Source organism: Balearica regulorum, chromosome 1 (genome assembly GCF_011004875.1).
Source record: "Balearica regulorum gibbericeps isolate bBalReg1 chromosome 1, bBalReg1.pri, whole genome shotgun sequence".
NCBI lineage: Eukaryota > Metazoa > Chordata > Aves > Gruiformes > Gruidae > Balearica > Balearica regulorum.
This window is the reverse complement of record NC_046184.1, coordinates 18,168,486-18,184,271: the sequence shown is the minus strand read 5'-3', so window position 1 is coordinate 18,184,271 and position 15,786 is coordinate 18,168,486.

Below are 15,786 nucleotides of genomic sequence, written 5' to 3'. Positions count from 1 at the left end.
GCCTTTCAAGAAGTCTGAGTTCATACATACCATACATGAATCTGTCAAAACTTTAACAGCAAATTTTAGCACATACTGAGCATACCCCAGGTCCTGATGGTGGAGGATGTGTGTGGCTATGTTGTCCAGAACAGGGCTTTCCCTGAAAATCCTGCAGTAGGCCACAACTGCTGGACAAAGACATCTTTTCTCTCTCTTACTCTCAGTAATTCCAGAGATCTCATTCCTGCCAGTTCGCTTACTTTCAGCAGCAGTCAGCTTACCTGTTTTCAGGGTTAAATCAGTTGAATGCCACCTGGAAGGAGACAGTCTGTAACAACCAATCACTGCCAGATTTCCTCTCTACCACATGGAAAATCACTTCAATCTTCACCAGCTATTAAGGACTTTTTCCTGTAGTGGAATTATCCACGAACAGCTACAGTGATTTAAATATGTATCTTAATCTGAATGTGTTCAAACTGTAATTCTGAGTTCTTCTTTTTCAAAATCCTCAAGGATACGCAGAATTGCTACACGCTTGTGGATGCACATGACCTTGGCTGGAACCGTGATCTCAACAATCAAGGTATAATAAAGTCTAGACTCCTAAGTGAATCTTGTACTTCATTCCTCTGTGTCTCAGTTCCTTGCAAATGAAGCATTTCCAATGTTGCCCCCTGCGCTTCAGGTTATGAAGTTATTCATTAGTGTTTTCACTATACCAAGTGCTGTGATGTGAACAGCAAAGAAATAACAAGAAGTAAACTCATAATTCTGGAAGCAGAAATTGAGTGGGTCAGGACCCACTCACTGAGAAATGCAGATAGCAGTACTATTTATCCGCTGACTCTCTTCTTAAAGACTATTAAGATATATAGGATAAAAGCTGCACAGGCAATTCCTTATTTTTTGAGTGATTCATTCTGAAAATGTTAGCCACAGCACATTAAAAATCCTTTCCAGTCAACTTCCTTCGTGAAGAAAGCCAGAAGCTGACAGGAGGTGTATATTTGCATCTCGTCCCAGCATGGTGCTGGCGTTCAGCCAGAGCGTGCACCGAGCGCCAGGCATTCAGCGGCACTCCTGAGGGTGTACGTAGCCTGTAGGAGCAGGGAGCTGAACTCAACCGCCTCAAAAGCCTCATCCATTCTTATGATAGCAATCTAGACATAAGCACTTTTATCCACACAGCAATAAGAAACTCTTAACAGCAGCAAAACATTTGCGTCTGATTTTGGGTACAAGGAGCCTGGACTAATCAGTTTCTTCATACACAGAACAGCTACAAAAGATGGAGTTTTGCAGATACCTTTACAGAGACAAACTGAGTGCATTCTTCTTTTGAACAGCTGCAGCGTAGTTTTATGATAAGCAATAAAATCAGACCCATGATGGCTAGTAAATTATTTCAGGATATTTCTATTTTATAGTTTTCTTACACTGAAAGTGCTGCCTAATAGTAGCCAATGCTGCAAACCCATACCCAATTATTACGAAGATGTGATTTCAAGGAACATATTTTGCAGTAAAAATTTCACTTTAACATTCCAGTTTTCTCCGTGTGGCCTATAGGGAAATAATTAAAACAAGCGGTTACCAAGGAAGTACTGCAAATTTCTCTTAGAGAAATATGTATATACTGTTGTATACATCTGAACTAATAATTATTATGTGTTATTAGCTGCATACTGGCAATAAGCTTCGTGCTTTGCCATTTATATTCTGCTGTTGCTGAGCTTGAAATGAAGACCAGACAACTGCACATTATCAGGAAAGAATAACTGTTGTTCTTTGCCTAGAAAATACCCAAGTGCTAATTTTGCCATGAAAAACAATACATTTGCAATTGCAACAGGAAATCAGGTAGACCTCAGAAAGATCCTATCTCACTGTCTTGCCATGTCAGTACATCCATGTGATTAAAATAAAATCAAACAAACAACAGGTTTTTGCTAGTGGTGGGATTTCTTGCCTTTTAAAACTGAGTTCTGTCAGAATAGACTATAAGAAGACACAGATAAAACTTATGAGTTACTTTTATTCTCATCAGAAGGTATCCAGAGCATCAGCATTCATCACCAGAACAGAGCGTAACATGTATTATCTTCTGTAGAAGCACCCTGAGTAAAGTGAAGGGTAAATAAGACTACACCTTATAGATGTCCATCTCCTTCCATTCGTTACAGCAAATGTTGCAGTCCCAAGTCCATCAGTCTAAAATAAGGAAAAGCACAAAGAGAATTCATGATTACAGAAAAACTGACTCCCACAGAACTGAGATACTTCAGTAATGTAATATAATAACTATGTATATCATCAGTTTTGGGAAAAAATTAGAAATGTACTTGAAAGTTGCATATTTTTATTGGACAACTTGTTTATTGAATTAAAAAAATAAATGGTAAATGGAAATAATCCAGGGATTACTTCTAACCTCTCAACCCCCCCCCCCCCCAGTTGAATTCTAAGCTATGAATGTAAGCATTTGATTTTTCCCCTTTGATCTCATTAATCCTTCAGTCTTAGCTGCATCCTGACCCCACTACGTGATAAAAGGCCATCTGTTCCAGGAGCCAGCCTGTAACTCAGTTATTTGGTCACTCTGCTAGAGACTCATTCCTCCCCTGGAGCAGCAATGGAACCCAAATCTCCCACTTACTAAGCAGACACTTCTAGACTGTTAAGCCTTTGTACAGTGGCAAAAGCCACTGCCCTTTTAGGTGCAACTTAAACTAGACTGAGTGAGCCCTGAAACCTCAGAGCTGGAGATCAGCAGAGTTCTTACAGGACCTAAGAACAGAGAGGCCTGTTTCTGGTACCCATGTTTCAACACAGTGTACATGTTTAGATTGAATTCAGACTCAATCTATACCAATTTAGTAACTTCAGGATTTTATTTTTTTTTCCCCTAAAATGTTGGCACTTAAGGTATCACCCCCCTCAAAACAAATCAGTTTGACTTCCCTGGATTTGTTCTATGAACAAATTCCCATGAATGCTCTCATATCCTCTTTTTTTTTTTTGGTATTTCAAGTTTTTAGGAGTTTTGTAAACTGTGGCACTGTACAGTTAACACTCAGAGAGGTGTCTTCGTCCTTGCATATGGACTGATTCGCTAAACCAGACATTTGGGAGAGAAGGGTATAAGGAAAATGCAGTCTCTCTGCCAGACTTAAATGTCTGCTTACAACCCTGAAAGGTATGTCTTGTGAAACCAGGATTCACAGCCCAGCATTACCTTCATGCTGTGCTGTCACCACCCTACCTCTGATTACAGACATCTAAAAGCACTTGTCAGTCCTGTGAAGTCATTGGTTCCTAGTGATTGTACAGCCTCCCCATTCAGACTGGGACTGCGTCTAATCGTCGATATGAAAATACCAAGGGCTTTGAATGCCTCCTCCAGGGAAGCATCTGATAAGAAACTCCACCCCAACCTTTCCCTCTCTTCCCTGCCACTGAGAACTCCCACATTAATTAATAGTATTTTCAATTTGCATCATCAACAACATTCAAACAGTGATGAGTGATGTGTCTACAAAGTAGGTGAGTTGATTAAATGGCTTGGAACCAAGTGTCACTAATTTGAAAATGGGACGTGTTTGAATCAGTCCTTCACTGCAAACATAGTGCTAACAGCAAGATGATCTGGTCCTTGAACAAGATCACCTAATGATACTCTCATGAAAGATCAATTAACTAGGAATGTATCTCGTGTTGTCAGTTCAGAACATGCTCCAGGAATGTGCTTGCATTACTCACTCTTGTCAGAAAGCAGGCTCTGAAGAGTTATGAACTTTCTTTCCTCAGCTACAGACTCATAGACTTCATCCCATGTTGCAGGCAAAATCCTGACCTCAGCTATTAGTGCTTTCTGTAATTGCCAGCTGGGTAATGGTTACTGATGCACCTTGATGTGATGTCTTCAATGCCTAAAAAATTCCAAGCAGCACCAAATGCAGTCATAGCAACAGAGGCCATCATGAGCACATCAAGCTCATTTTCCAGTGGGTTTGTCTGGAAGAAGGATAGGGATCACAGACTTTCTGTGAATCTTTGCAGCAAAGTTTGTGGACAGAACAGCACATCCTGAAACTGATAAATCCACATGGTAGAGCACGTCATTCAGCAGACACCCCACTTCTGGCACCACGGCAGTGTAACCGTATTCATACTGCAGAGCATCAGAATGAAGCAACCTTACCTTCCGCATCAGGCCACCCCCACTGATCTGCCTTTATACTGCTTTCTGTGCAGAACCAGCAACAGACTGTGTAAATAAAGTCCACACAGAAATACCAATACCTTTACAGTAGCTGTATCAGCTTTAATAAATTTTGCCAAATGGCATATGCACCAAATACCAGATTGTCAGCTCTGGTCCCTCATGAGAATAAGCCTGGTGCCCATTCTACAAAATACAGTGCCCTTTACAGTTCAAGGTCTTGGCCCTACAGCATTTTTTATGGCCTACATCCAGGATAGCAGAACAAGAATCTACAGCTCAGAAGTGAAAAGCATCAGTGACAGCTCTAGTCTTCCAGTATAACAGAATTTTCTCCTGCAGCAGTAAAATTCGCCTATGCAGGTGACGTGCATTTCTTAGGGCTGATCCAAATACGCACTCCCTACTCTACCTACCCTCTACCCACACCCTCCAGAAAAATGTGCCACCACAAATCTCATCTGCTGCTGCCCCCAGTGCAGAGTGTATTTCTTCCACCTTGCCCTCTCTAACAAATACATCATAAGATGTATATTTTAAAAAATAATGAAGGGAGAAAGGCTAAAACTCTAAGAAAGTAAGAGTCCTTACTTTCCACTGCTACACATGTGCTGTTCCCCTGGAAGAGGAGAGAACAACAAACTGTATGTGGCAGATGCATAGTCACAGTAATGAATACTTCTCTGAAAGGTGTTCAGGCACTTTGAGATTAAGAAATAAGTTTATAAACCTACATAGGATAGGATAGGATAGGATAGGATAGGACAGGACAGGACAGGACAGGACAGGATAGGACAGGACAGGATAGGACAGGATAGGATACGATAGGATAGGATAGGTCTTTGGCTTACTTGCATTGTATTTGTGCTGCCATCTCCATTCTACAGCAAGACTATTCTTTTGAGAAAAACACAACACAACCCTATGTGTCAAGAATCATGTTTATTCACAATTCCATTATGCAATGTTTTCAAGTAATTGATTCATTTCTCGTGTAAAGGTGCTTTTAAACAGGTGCCTCCTAACTAAAGGCATTCTGTAGCTTAAATTTCCATGAAAGTTTAAAATAAACACAAGTAAGACAGCAACTGATCTTCATGCCACTGACTGACTGACATCTGTGACTCTTGTGCTGGAAAAATGTTATGTAACCTGAAAGAACCAAAATGTTTCCCATAGGAATTTGGTAAAGTATGCGTGCTTACGTATCCCCATCTAAGCAAACCCTGTTGGAATCTGTAGAAGCTGTTTTGAAGAGCTATTGATTTGTCTGGTTTCTTCTGTCACGCTTTTTGGATTTTACTTTAAATCTTAGAACAATTTCCTTTTTATACTCTCAGAATGAATCAAGTGCCCTTTGCTGTCTGAGCAGAACTGAGCCCACCTGAGCACAAACCCTGAGCCCCACATGCTTGGCATGGAGCTCTGGACGCCATACTGCTAATGTCTTCTTAATGTGCTTCTACTTGGGCACACTTTGGAGCACTGCTGGTTCTGCACATTTTCTATCTTGAAAGAGAAAAATTGTGTTATCACTTTAACTGAAATTGTAATATTCATTTTTTGGTTTATGGTCTCAGACATAATTTTTTTAGCAAACCAACCCTCAGAGAAGTTAGGAAGTAATTTGAAAAATTATTTGAAAGAGATCTCATTAAATATCTCCTGAAGGCTTTTGTTAACAATGAAGTTTCTCTAGTATTTTTATATTTATATGTATGCAGACTCATAGACCCACTTTTTTTTTTACATTGGAATTGATTTTAAGATGTTCCTTCAAGATATACACTAGTCTTGTATGTGTATTTCTTACCACTTTTCCTACATCATATTTAACCTAGAAAGGATGCATTTTACCTTAAAAAACATCCAGGAAATTTTTTTATATATATATATACACACATCTTCCTTTCAGCTATTTTCTTAACACCATGCCAGCAAATGCTTTCAAAAAGCTCATTTTAGTCATTGCATACTCAAAGCTGTCAGGTAATTCTCTTTGGAGAGCAGCATCCACATATTCTCACTGGCTGAGATTCTCAGCCCCTATATTTAAAGAGTGACAGAATTCATGCTCTGATCCCGTCCAAGAAGATGAGAGAGAGATGACAGTAGGTAGTAATAGCAAGAAAAATGCTTAGGGAGCAAAATAGGTTAGATTAGATTACATTCCATTACATTACATTAGATGATAAAGCACTGAAGAAAGTGAGAAGTACCTAGATGGGAAAGAGTAATGAAGGAAAGGAGAGACGGAGAGGGAAAGGGAAGGAATGCTGTAAAAGAGAGAGAAGAGAGAGAAGAATCTCAAAGGCATAAATTAAATGGAGAAGAAATTCTTTAATAATACAGAAGATTTTAGTCAAAAAACCCCAGTTACTAAGAAAAAAATATATGTAAATTAGTCCTGCAGAAAATGTGATTACTGAACAGGAATGGAGAAGAAGAGGTGGTCACAGGAGCTTTAGTAAAGGGTACTGTTGTGGTGGGTTTTTTCTGAAATTGCAGTGAGCATGCTTTATAAAACATTGAAAACTATGAGTCCATGCTGCTCTGACTACACATAGCACACAGACGAAGTGTGAATGCTTTCCCACATTAGATGAGAAAGGAGTGGCACCCCCTTCCAAGCCCAACTTGACATTCCTTTAGGACAGTACATATCACCTTCATTTCCTCTTTGAAAAGGTGACAGCTATGCCCTTCTGCCTTAAGAGCACTGTGGTCCAGTTCTTTCTCAGCCTGTGAACAGACCTGCCAGGCATCTGGGCGTAAAGAAAATAACTCACTGTCCTTTTTTAAGCCAGCCAGGAGCTGTTAACTCCAAATTGGCTGATTGTCTTATCTCTGGCTTCAGGATGAACCTATCAGTGTCACAATCTTAAGCTGTTGAGAGAACTATTGATCGAATCTTTACAGTCAAAAGTCTTTAAATCACTCAAAATGCAAGAGAGGTTTAGGGACTTCTCAGGCAAAAAACTAGAGCCATGAATTGCTGTGAAAACACTTTTAAGTGCATCCTCAATTTCTGTTCAAAAAGGCTCAGAACCAAATGCCCCCAAAATAAGTTTTACTGAGCATTTTCTTCTCCTGTGTTTTTTTAGTATTAAACAGTGTTGGACACACCATGTAAATCATTAAGAATCTATCCACTGAATACTGACGTTCATTAAACACATCATTTGTGTAATAGCACTTCATTAATTATAGAGCTCCTGAATAATGAAAATAATTGTCAAATAAGATATTAACTGGATAATGGCAAAAATAAGCAAATAGTATTAAGTAATTCCTGTAATAATTTAGCTTAACAATATTTTTTGGAATTAAACACTATCAGACAAGTATTAACAGTTTATACATATGAAATTATTGGCTCTTTCAGGTTAACTCTCTCGGGCCTTTATAGACTGGTATTATGCAATGAAAGACCAAAGACAACAAAGTATTCCACTTTCAAAAAACCATATGCAGAATACTAATCCAGAGTCCTGTGATTAAAATTCTGTTAATATAAAGTCTAGTAGATATACTGTTGATATAAAGTCTAGTAGATATACTAAAAACATGTTGAAAACTGTCTTGAAAATTTAATGTAGGAAAAGGAATAACTTTTCCTACATTCAGAAATGTCAGAATAATTTTTTCTTAACATTTTTTATTCTCTAACAAAAAATCACAAGTAACTGAAATTGTTAACTTCGAACTGTAGTTAGAACAGCAAGTACATTTCTTTTTTAATTGGGACACTAAATTGTCAGGGTTTTTTTGTCTGGCTACATATGACAAACTTTTAAAACTAAAAATAATCCATTAAAATCTTCATATAAAAAATAGTTGTAAGTATTTATTCATAAAGTCAGTCATAATAGCAGCCAAGGAAAGATTAATTTTGCATTATCTACACCTTTAAAAATTGTGAAGCATTTACTTTCAGGAACAGCTTCACAACCTGAGAAAGTCTCAGGAGAAAGTAAATGGCCACATCTCCTAGAGATTATGCTCAAATGGTACAGCATTTGGCCAGATTCACATGCAAGGTAAATAGTTGGATTGAGCTGGTGGGAAGTGAGAGGTTACAGCGCTTTATTCGTAGCTATCATCAGAGTACACAGGTTAATAACGGTTCACATGGCTCTCTCTCTTCTTCCCAATGTGTATTAGTACTGTTTACATCACAGTTCCTTCTACATGGCCCCAACATACTCAATAACAACCTTTTGAGAAGATTTCTACTAACTGCAGCTAAGGATTTTCCAGCAGTAAGAGCTGAGGTGAAGTGCTTTATGAAGCACTTTGCAATTTATGGCTATACAGGTCAGGTGTAAGCAGCCTTTCATGTTAACCAAACTCTCAATCTTACAAGTTTTCTTTTTTTTTCCCCAAAGACCTACACAATATAGCTAATGACATTGAACTCAGTATATCTGTCTCAAAAAGATTAAGGTGATAATCCCACTTACTGAACCCTGAAGGCAATTTCCTTGGTATTCTCTATGTCACAAATGCTATATCCTCTTTCTGCAACCCTGATCATACCAGATAAATATCATGGTCCGCTCTGAGAATATTTTAGCTCTGTTTCTTCCCTGGTTTATTACACCACTGAAGTATGAATGTTACTCGATTTGGACATGCAAAGGATAAACTTTTCATTTTAATAGTTCTGATAATTAGAACATTGTTTCCAGTGATGGTACTAGCCATCATTATCACAGATGGACCTGGTATAATTTTTTTCTTTTTGCAATCAAAAGGAGGTTGGAAATGGAAAGTACTAATAGGAAGAAGTGATATAAGGATATTAATGCTCTTTGTTATGGGGAAGAGCTTCAGAACCGGCAAATGCAGGAGGAAACACCATGCCAGGTCAGGTGGGAAGGTCAAAGTCAAGTGTGATACTGGATGGACAGCAGATACTGAGCAGGTGAAAAATTGAAACTAGGAACAAATATGGGGGTAATTACTGGGAAGCATTTCTTGTCAGGAGCTGGTAAATGGTGGGAAAATAGTTGTAGGTAGGTGAAGACACTGGAACAGGGAAATTTGCACAGGAGTGAGACAGAACTGTGTAAACACAGAGGATTCCTGTCTAAGAAAATAAAGCTCCCAAAGGGATGAAAATACACTTTGTAATAAAGAAAATTTTTGCCTTATTCATGTCAGGAACGGAAGGGACACATGAATAACTAACCACAGGACAGCCATTTACAGCATGCCAGATGCCCCAGAACAGTTTCACACATGAATGCTCTTCAGGTAATAGCAGGAAGGGATAACTTGTAACTTTAACCTCTCATGTGGTAGAAGGAATCTGAAATGCCTCATAGGCAGAATTTTGGAGCAATAGAGGAGTACTCTGCCTACCTTGCTTAGGTGTCTGAGATGACCACAGGCACAAAAGGCTTCAAAGAAAGACCCTGCAAGAGATTAATCTCAGCAAAGACAGGAGCCAAAAGGCCTAACTTAGAGCCCTCTGAGAGTCAGAAAACACATGCCCCTGGGCCTAACTATGCTGATTTTCCTTCTAATATCCCTCCTTCTTGGTCTATGAGTCTGGTATTCAGGATTCCTTAGAGCCCTGCCAGGCATTCCCATATGTAATCTGTTAAAACTTAACCTATATGGTAATCTGAGATTCTGATGCTCTTGTGTAGGATGGGCTAGTTCTTGAGATGAACATGCTAAACACCTCGCTGAGAGAATGGGCTATGTGTGTAAGCTCAAAAGAGGTTTAACAGAGAAGTCTGGCTGAATCCCTGAGGCAGCCACCTTATACAATTTCAGACATACCTATCCACATCTTTGTGCTATCTACCTGGCCAGTGTCCTGGCAGATGTGAGCTCCAGTCAAGGACACTCAGTGTCTTCTGTTGAATGTAAATCAACCTGGGGGTATAATTCAGCCATATGAACTTCACTGTGGACACGCTAAGTAACCCTCAGATGTTACGGTGCTGAGCATCACATATCCTGAGAGTCTGCCTCTGTGTGTCATCTTGCACAGGGTGTTAAGAAGATGCACCAATTAATTTTTATGAGTAATTCAGATACTTCAAAGAGGAGCACCATGGAAATACTAATGAGGAAATTCATTATTCTACATGGATAGCAAAATTAGATGTGTTCAGCGAAGATGGCATGTGCTTGCTCACTTACCAGCAGTGATAATACCAAATATCGATTAGTTGCTCATTAAATCTGCACCATTCATTCTGACAGATGCCTCTCTGAACCAAATCTGTCCTGCTCCTGCCACTATTCATCCCATCGTTCTGTAGGCACTTAATTGAGGTGCCTCTACTTTCCACTTTTTCTGAGGTCAGTGGGATGAAACAGGCCACCCCACGGACCATTCAGCTCCTGCAGTAGCAGAATCAGATGTGAAAGTTACCTGCCTCCTGGCAGGCTATCAGCAGAATAGTGAATAACTAAACTTGAATTTTAGGTATTTCAGTAAGTGTCTAATTTAAGTAGGCTCATCAGGGCATATGTCACCATGCAATTAAGAACTGTCATAAGACAAAGGGACATCGAGACACAGTTCAGATTACATTGACAATCTGAATTCAGGCATTTCCTAATTTTCTGTGCTTCACTCTGCCTCACAGATAATGTTATTTTGATACTGGAGGTTTTTTCACAGTATGTTAGGGCTTAGGTCAACTTTTCTGAATGTTTTGTTTTGCTGTCACCTTAACAGGACAATCAGAAAAAGATCAAGCTGAGCTACATGCCTTCCAACCTAGTCACTGGGTCCAGCAGTCTCTCATGCCTGTGAACATTTGTTGTGCACCACTGTTCATTTCCCTGTACCACCAGCTACATACTCCCTTTTTTTCCGTTACTAATTCTCCTTTCATTTTGTTAGTGTCCATGTTTCCCTTTAAAACTACTTTAGAAACTTTCTTTTTTTTGGAATGCCAGGTATCACAAGCTAAAAATGGTTTCCTTTTCATTCTGATTTGAATCTCCAGGTATTCCTCTTTTTCGTGTTTCCTTTCAGTGCTCTGCCTACTTGAATCAGAGTGTTGAATGGATCTCCAAATAGTTCTTAACTAGGGATAATTAGATAACGTAAGAAGGGATATTCATGTTCCATCCCTCCTCCCTTTTTAAAATTTGTCATTAGCTTAAAACCAGCATTTAATCAGAAAGATAGATAGACATAGACCTAAAACTTTGACACATCCTGTGGAATATTAACACATGCTGAACTAGGGAATATAGAAGACTTTATCAAACTACCCCAGAAGTTGTTATTAAACAGCTTCCATTTTGACCGTCCTTCACTCTTCTAACTGATCAGGACAGTTTTTGCCTTGACTTTCTGTCTAGGTAATCAAGAAAAATAGTTAGACAATTCTGGAGAGCAGCTCAGACCATCCAAGATCTGGACCACTCTTTGGAGGTACCCCCTCTCCCCCTTTCTCTCCAGTAACTGTCACAAAAGCTGTGGGTAGACACTGTCCTAAATTAGACACCTCAGTTGCCTGCCTGAAGTTCAGCACGAATGCACCAAAAGCAAGAGCCTGCAGTATTAATGAGTTTACTCTTGTCTCATTGAAATTCCATAGTCTGTCTTGTTCTCAAATCAAAACCAGCAGAAAGCATAGTAGTGGAGCTTTTATCTCACTGCTTGACAGATCACAGAGAAAGTGCCTGGAATTACATAGGAAATACTTTGATGTTATGGCAGGAGATTTAATTCTGTGGATCTATCTAACCACTTACCTAAGCAAATCAGATATGACACAGGAAAGAAAAACATTCTTGAAGGCAATATGAAAGCTGTTCCTTGCTGCTAGTGGTGATGTTCAAACTAATTAAGTTTGTGTAGTATTTAGTAGTGTCTTCTTTAAAAGATGACAAGATTATCCAGAGTAACTGTAATGATATTAAAAGAAAAAAACGGAAATTTTAGAAAGGAGAAAAGTTTTGGGATTCCTGAGCACAACAAAGTCTGTAGGAAACTGTTTAGAGGGCATGTTATTCCCTGTCCACTTACTTCTAGTTTCTTTGTACCTTTTATTGAAGCATTTGATACAGATCTTCTAGATTAGAGGATACTGGTCTACAAGGAAGCTGCTTGTGATCCATCATGAAAATTCTTATGACTCAGAAATTTATAATCTCATTGATGTACTACTGATCCTCAAGTACTCATATAAGGTTCAATTTAGTAAAGGCTTCAAGAATAGGACATAATTAAGTAATTCTTCCTAAACCAAAATGCAATACTATAAGCAGATTCTGAGCAATAATCAAAATGAAAATCAACACTCAAAAATTATGTTTTTACAGACAAATCTGAGAGGCTGGACTTCAATACCTGTAAGAATCTCTCCTGTTTAAGGTAAATAAAGAGTTCACATTACTAAGGAATAATGAAACTGAACTCTGGGTATGGCAATTCCCATTGTTGATGGAATAGAGACCTTGGCATATTTATTTACTTATCACAGTCTTACTGATTGTTGAGTGTCTCATTATTAAACACATTCCATTGTTAATTCTTGAACTTCATTTTCTAAGAAATGACTGATTTCTCCTTGGCATTTCTCTATTTGGCTTGAAGAAATACCTTCATGAACCTAAACGCATAATTTTATAATTTACTTTTTGTGAACTATTTTTTAAATTGTTGTCATCAAGCTATAGCTCCTTTTACTCTGCTCACCTTCCACAAAGCATAGCTATTTCACAAAGCATTTATTAACAATTTCACTAATTCAGGTTTTTTCCCCTAGTGCTCACTGCAACAGTCCAATGGAGCAATTAGCATGGTGAAGAAATTAATCTGATTCAGAAAGAAAAGCTGAGAAGCTTCCTAAAGTGGCAGACAGAGATGCCAAACAGAGGAAGCAAAGCATGCAACTATTCATCATTGTTTGTTTGTTTGTTTGTTTGTTTAAAAAGGAAGGGGGAACGTCTTTGTTTTGTTCCCTGTATAGTGGCAGGGAGGGAAGGAGAAGTTTTGCTTTAGTTAAGAAGTTCCAAGTTGAAACACAGTGTGCTGAAGAACAACCTTTAGGAACTGGCTTACAGTTATAATTTATGAAACAAATACAGGGACTAGGTTCTGTTTCTGGGAGATGGAGGTTACAGCTCAACAAGCTTGGAAATGTGTGACATCTGAAGCCTTTGCAGATGACAGGAACTCAGAAACATTTTAAGGAAAAGTAGTATGACTCATCAAACTTGAAAGATTAATTTTGCCAATTTATATATAAGCACAGACATTAGGTAAACAAAATTCTCAGTCATTTACAGTTGTAATTTATCACTAGAATAATTCCTCCTGCATCTTAGAAATCTTCCCTTGCATCATTCTCAGTAGCATTCACAAAGACCACAGGGTTCAAGTTTCCTGCATCCCCAAACAGTGTGTTCCACTAGAAGTGACTCTGAGTGCTTATGCTACCAAATAAAAATTTACAGAGAGCGCTTCTTAAAAAGGAGAATTGTAAAACAAATACCTTCTCCATAAAATTTTAATTCGAACCAACTACTAATTTTCTCACTGTGTTAAAGCCAGGAGTACTTTGCAGATCAACTGTGGAAATAAGTAACCATGGCCTCATTTTTAATTATTAATTACTACCTAGGGGAAAAAAAAAAAAGACCCTCTTGTTCAATTTCTACTTGTTTCTCAATGTTTTTAAATTTGCTGCTGTCTCATTTTGTATCTGGATACAATATGTGTATATGTAGTATTTAATATATATTTTGTGTCATAGAAAGACATTAATATAGGATGATAAATCAGGAAATATTCTCTTTGGCACGTGTATTGTGAAGTGATCCTTAAGTATATATTCACAGGCTTTTTCAAGTGGCATTTGACACCATTATTACTATGCTTGTTGGCTTTTGTGTGCCAGAGAAACAAAATCCACGCAAGTCACATTAAAGAGAAACAGTGACTTTGACCAAAGCTCCTGCAGAGTCTGTGTCTACCAGAGTTTCTTCACAATGTGCTTCTGAAATGTGCATGTATTAAAAACAGACATGGTAGAAAGTGCTGAGCTCCACTCCTTATCAACACTCAGAAGCCCACGCAGTCCCCATCCCAGCACCTACAACAATTTTACAAGATCCTGATACTAAACCTAAATTATTAAAACATCAAAGCTATCCTTTTTTTCTTTGTTTTATTTGCTTCATATCAACAACAACTTCCCCTTGGCAATTTTTATTTGCCACAGAGGCACTTCGAGCTGTACCTACTGACATCAAAGTACCTCAGTGAATCATCTCTGGTTCCCTCCAGTGATCAAAAAACTTAACCTGTCGAAGCTCTTGCAGTTCCTGAGCAGAAGCAAATTCTGAAGCTGTCAAGAGCTCAGAAGAGGAATCATGCCAATTGCTCATACTTTTTTATGATGAACAAGGTGCTGTTCAGGTGGCTCTGCCGACCTCTGCAGTGACAGACAGATGTAGAAAGAACCCTAAGCACTACCCTAAAATAAGTATCCACTATACTATAGGTGTGACAAATATTCTTCTAGAGTTGATTACTGCAGTGGCGACCAATGTGGCTTAGATGACCAGTTTGGATTAGACATCCAAGGTTTAAATGGTTGATGTTGGACACCACAAATCCAGGCTATCACAGTGTCACAGAATCACAGGTTGGTAGGGGTCGGAAGAAACCTCTGGAGATCATCTGTCCAACCCCCCTGCTAAAGCAGGATCACCCAGAGCAGGTTGCACAGGATTGCATGCAGGCGGGTTTTGAATATCTCCAGAGAAGATCACCTGCTTCCAGGAAACCTTTTGTCTCCAGATTTTGTAATAATGTCTACTAATCTAGTTGTCCTCTTCTTTAGATATATACAACTATTTATGAGGTATATTTTATCTAAGATATGTATTATTAATTACATATCTCTGCATTACTACTTATTTACTATATATAGACCTATTTATGTGTAGGGAACAAATCTGTTCTCATCCTGTTAATCTTTGTCTATTAAACAAACAGGTCAAATATAGACTACTAATGATGAATAAAATTATGTTTGTATAAATAGTAAAAATGGTTTTCTGAACAGAGAAAGCATTGTGTGTACTAGCATTATGTATACTAATAAAAAAACATAGTTTAACCTCACTATATCTTCCAAAGTGTGAGACAACCATTTCCATTGCCTACTAACCAGGTATTGTCTTCAGCCATTATGATAATTCTTGTTTCATTAGTAATTTTAAATCCCCATGTGCATATATAAAGATAATTACATGTGTCTGAAGAAAGATAATTTTGAATCATTCACTTTGTAGACTGGAGTATAATATGCATTTTTTATTACTTTTATTAAGAAGAAAAGCTGATGCTTTTTATAGTACCTAAACCATTTGCGTAACCCAGTTAATGCTAATTCATGACAAAAGGCATTCCCTCCTAACAATAGACTGGCTCTTGTTGCAGATGCCTGTACTGCAGCAATTCATGTGCAGAGTTCATGAGACAGCAATTGCCTGCTGGAGGCAACTGTCCCTTTGTTAATGTGATGGGGCTAATGAAGACAATGGTAACCTTTAAAATTTTTCATTTTGCCTGTGATGCGCATAAC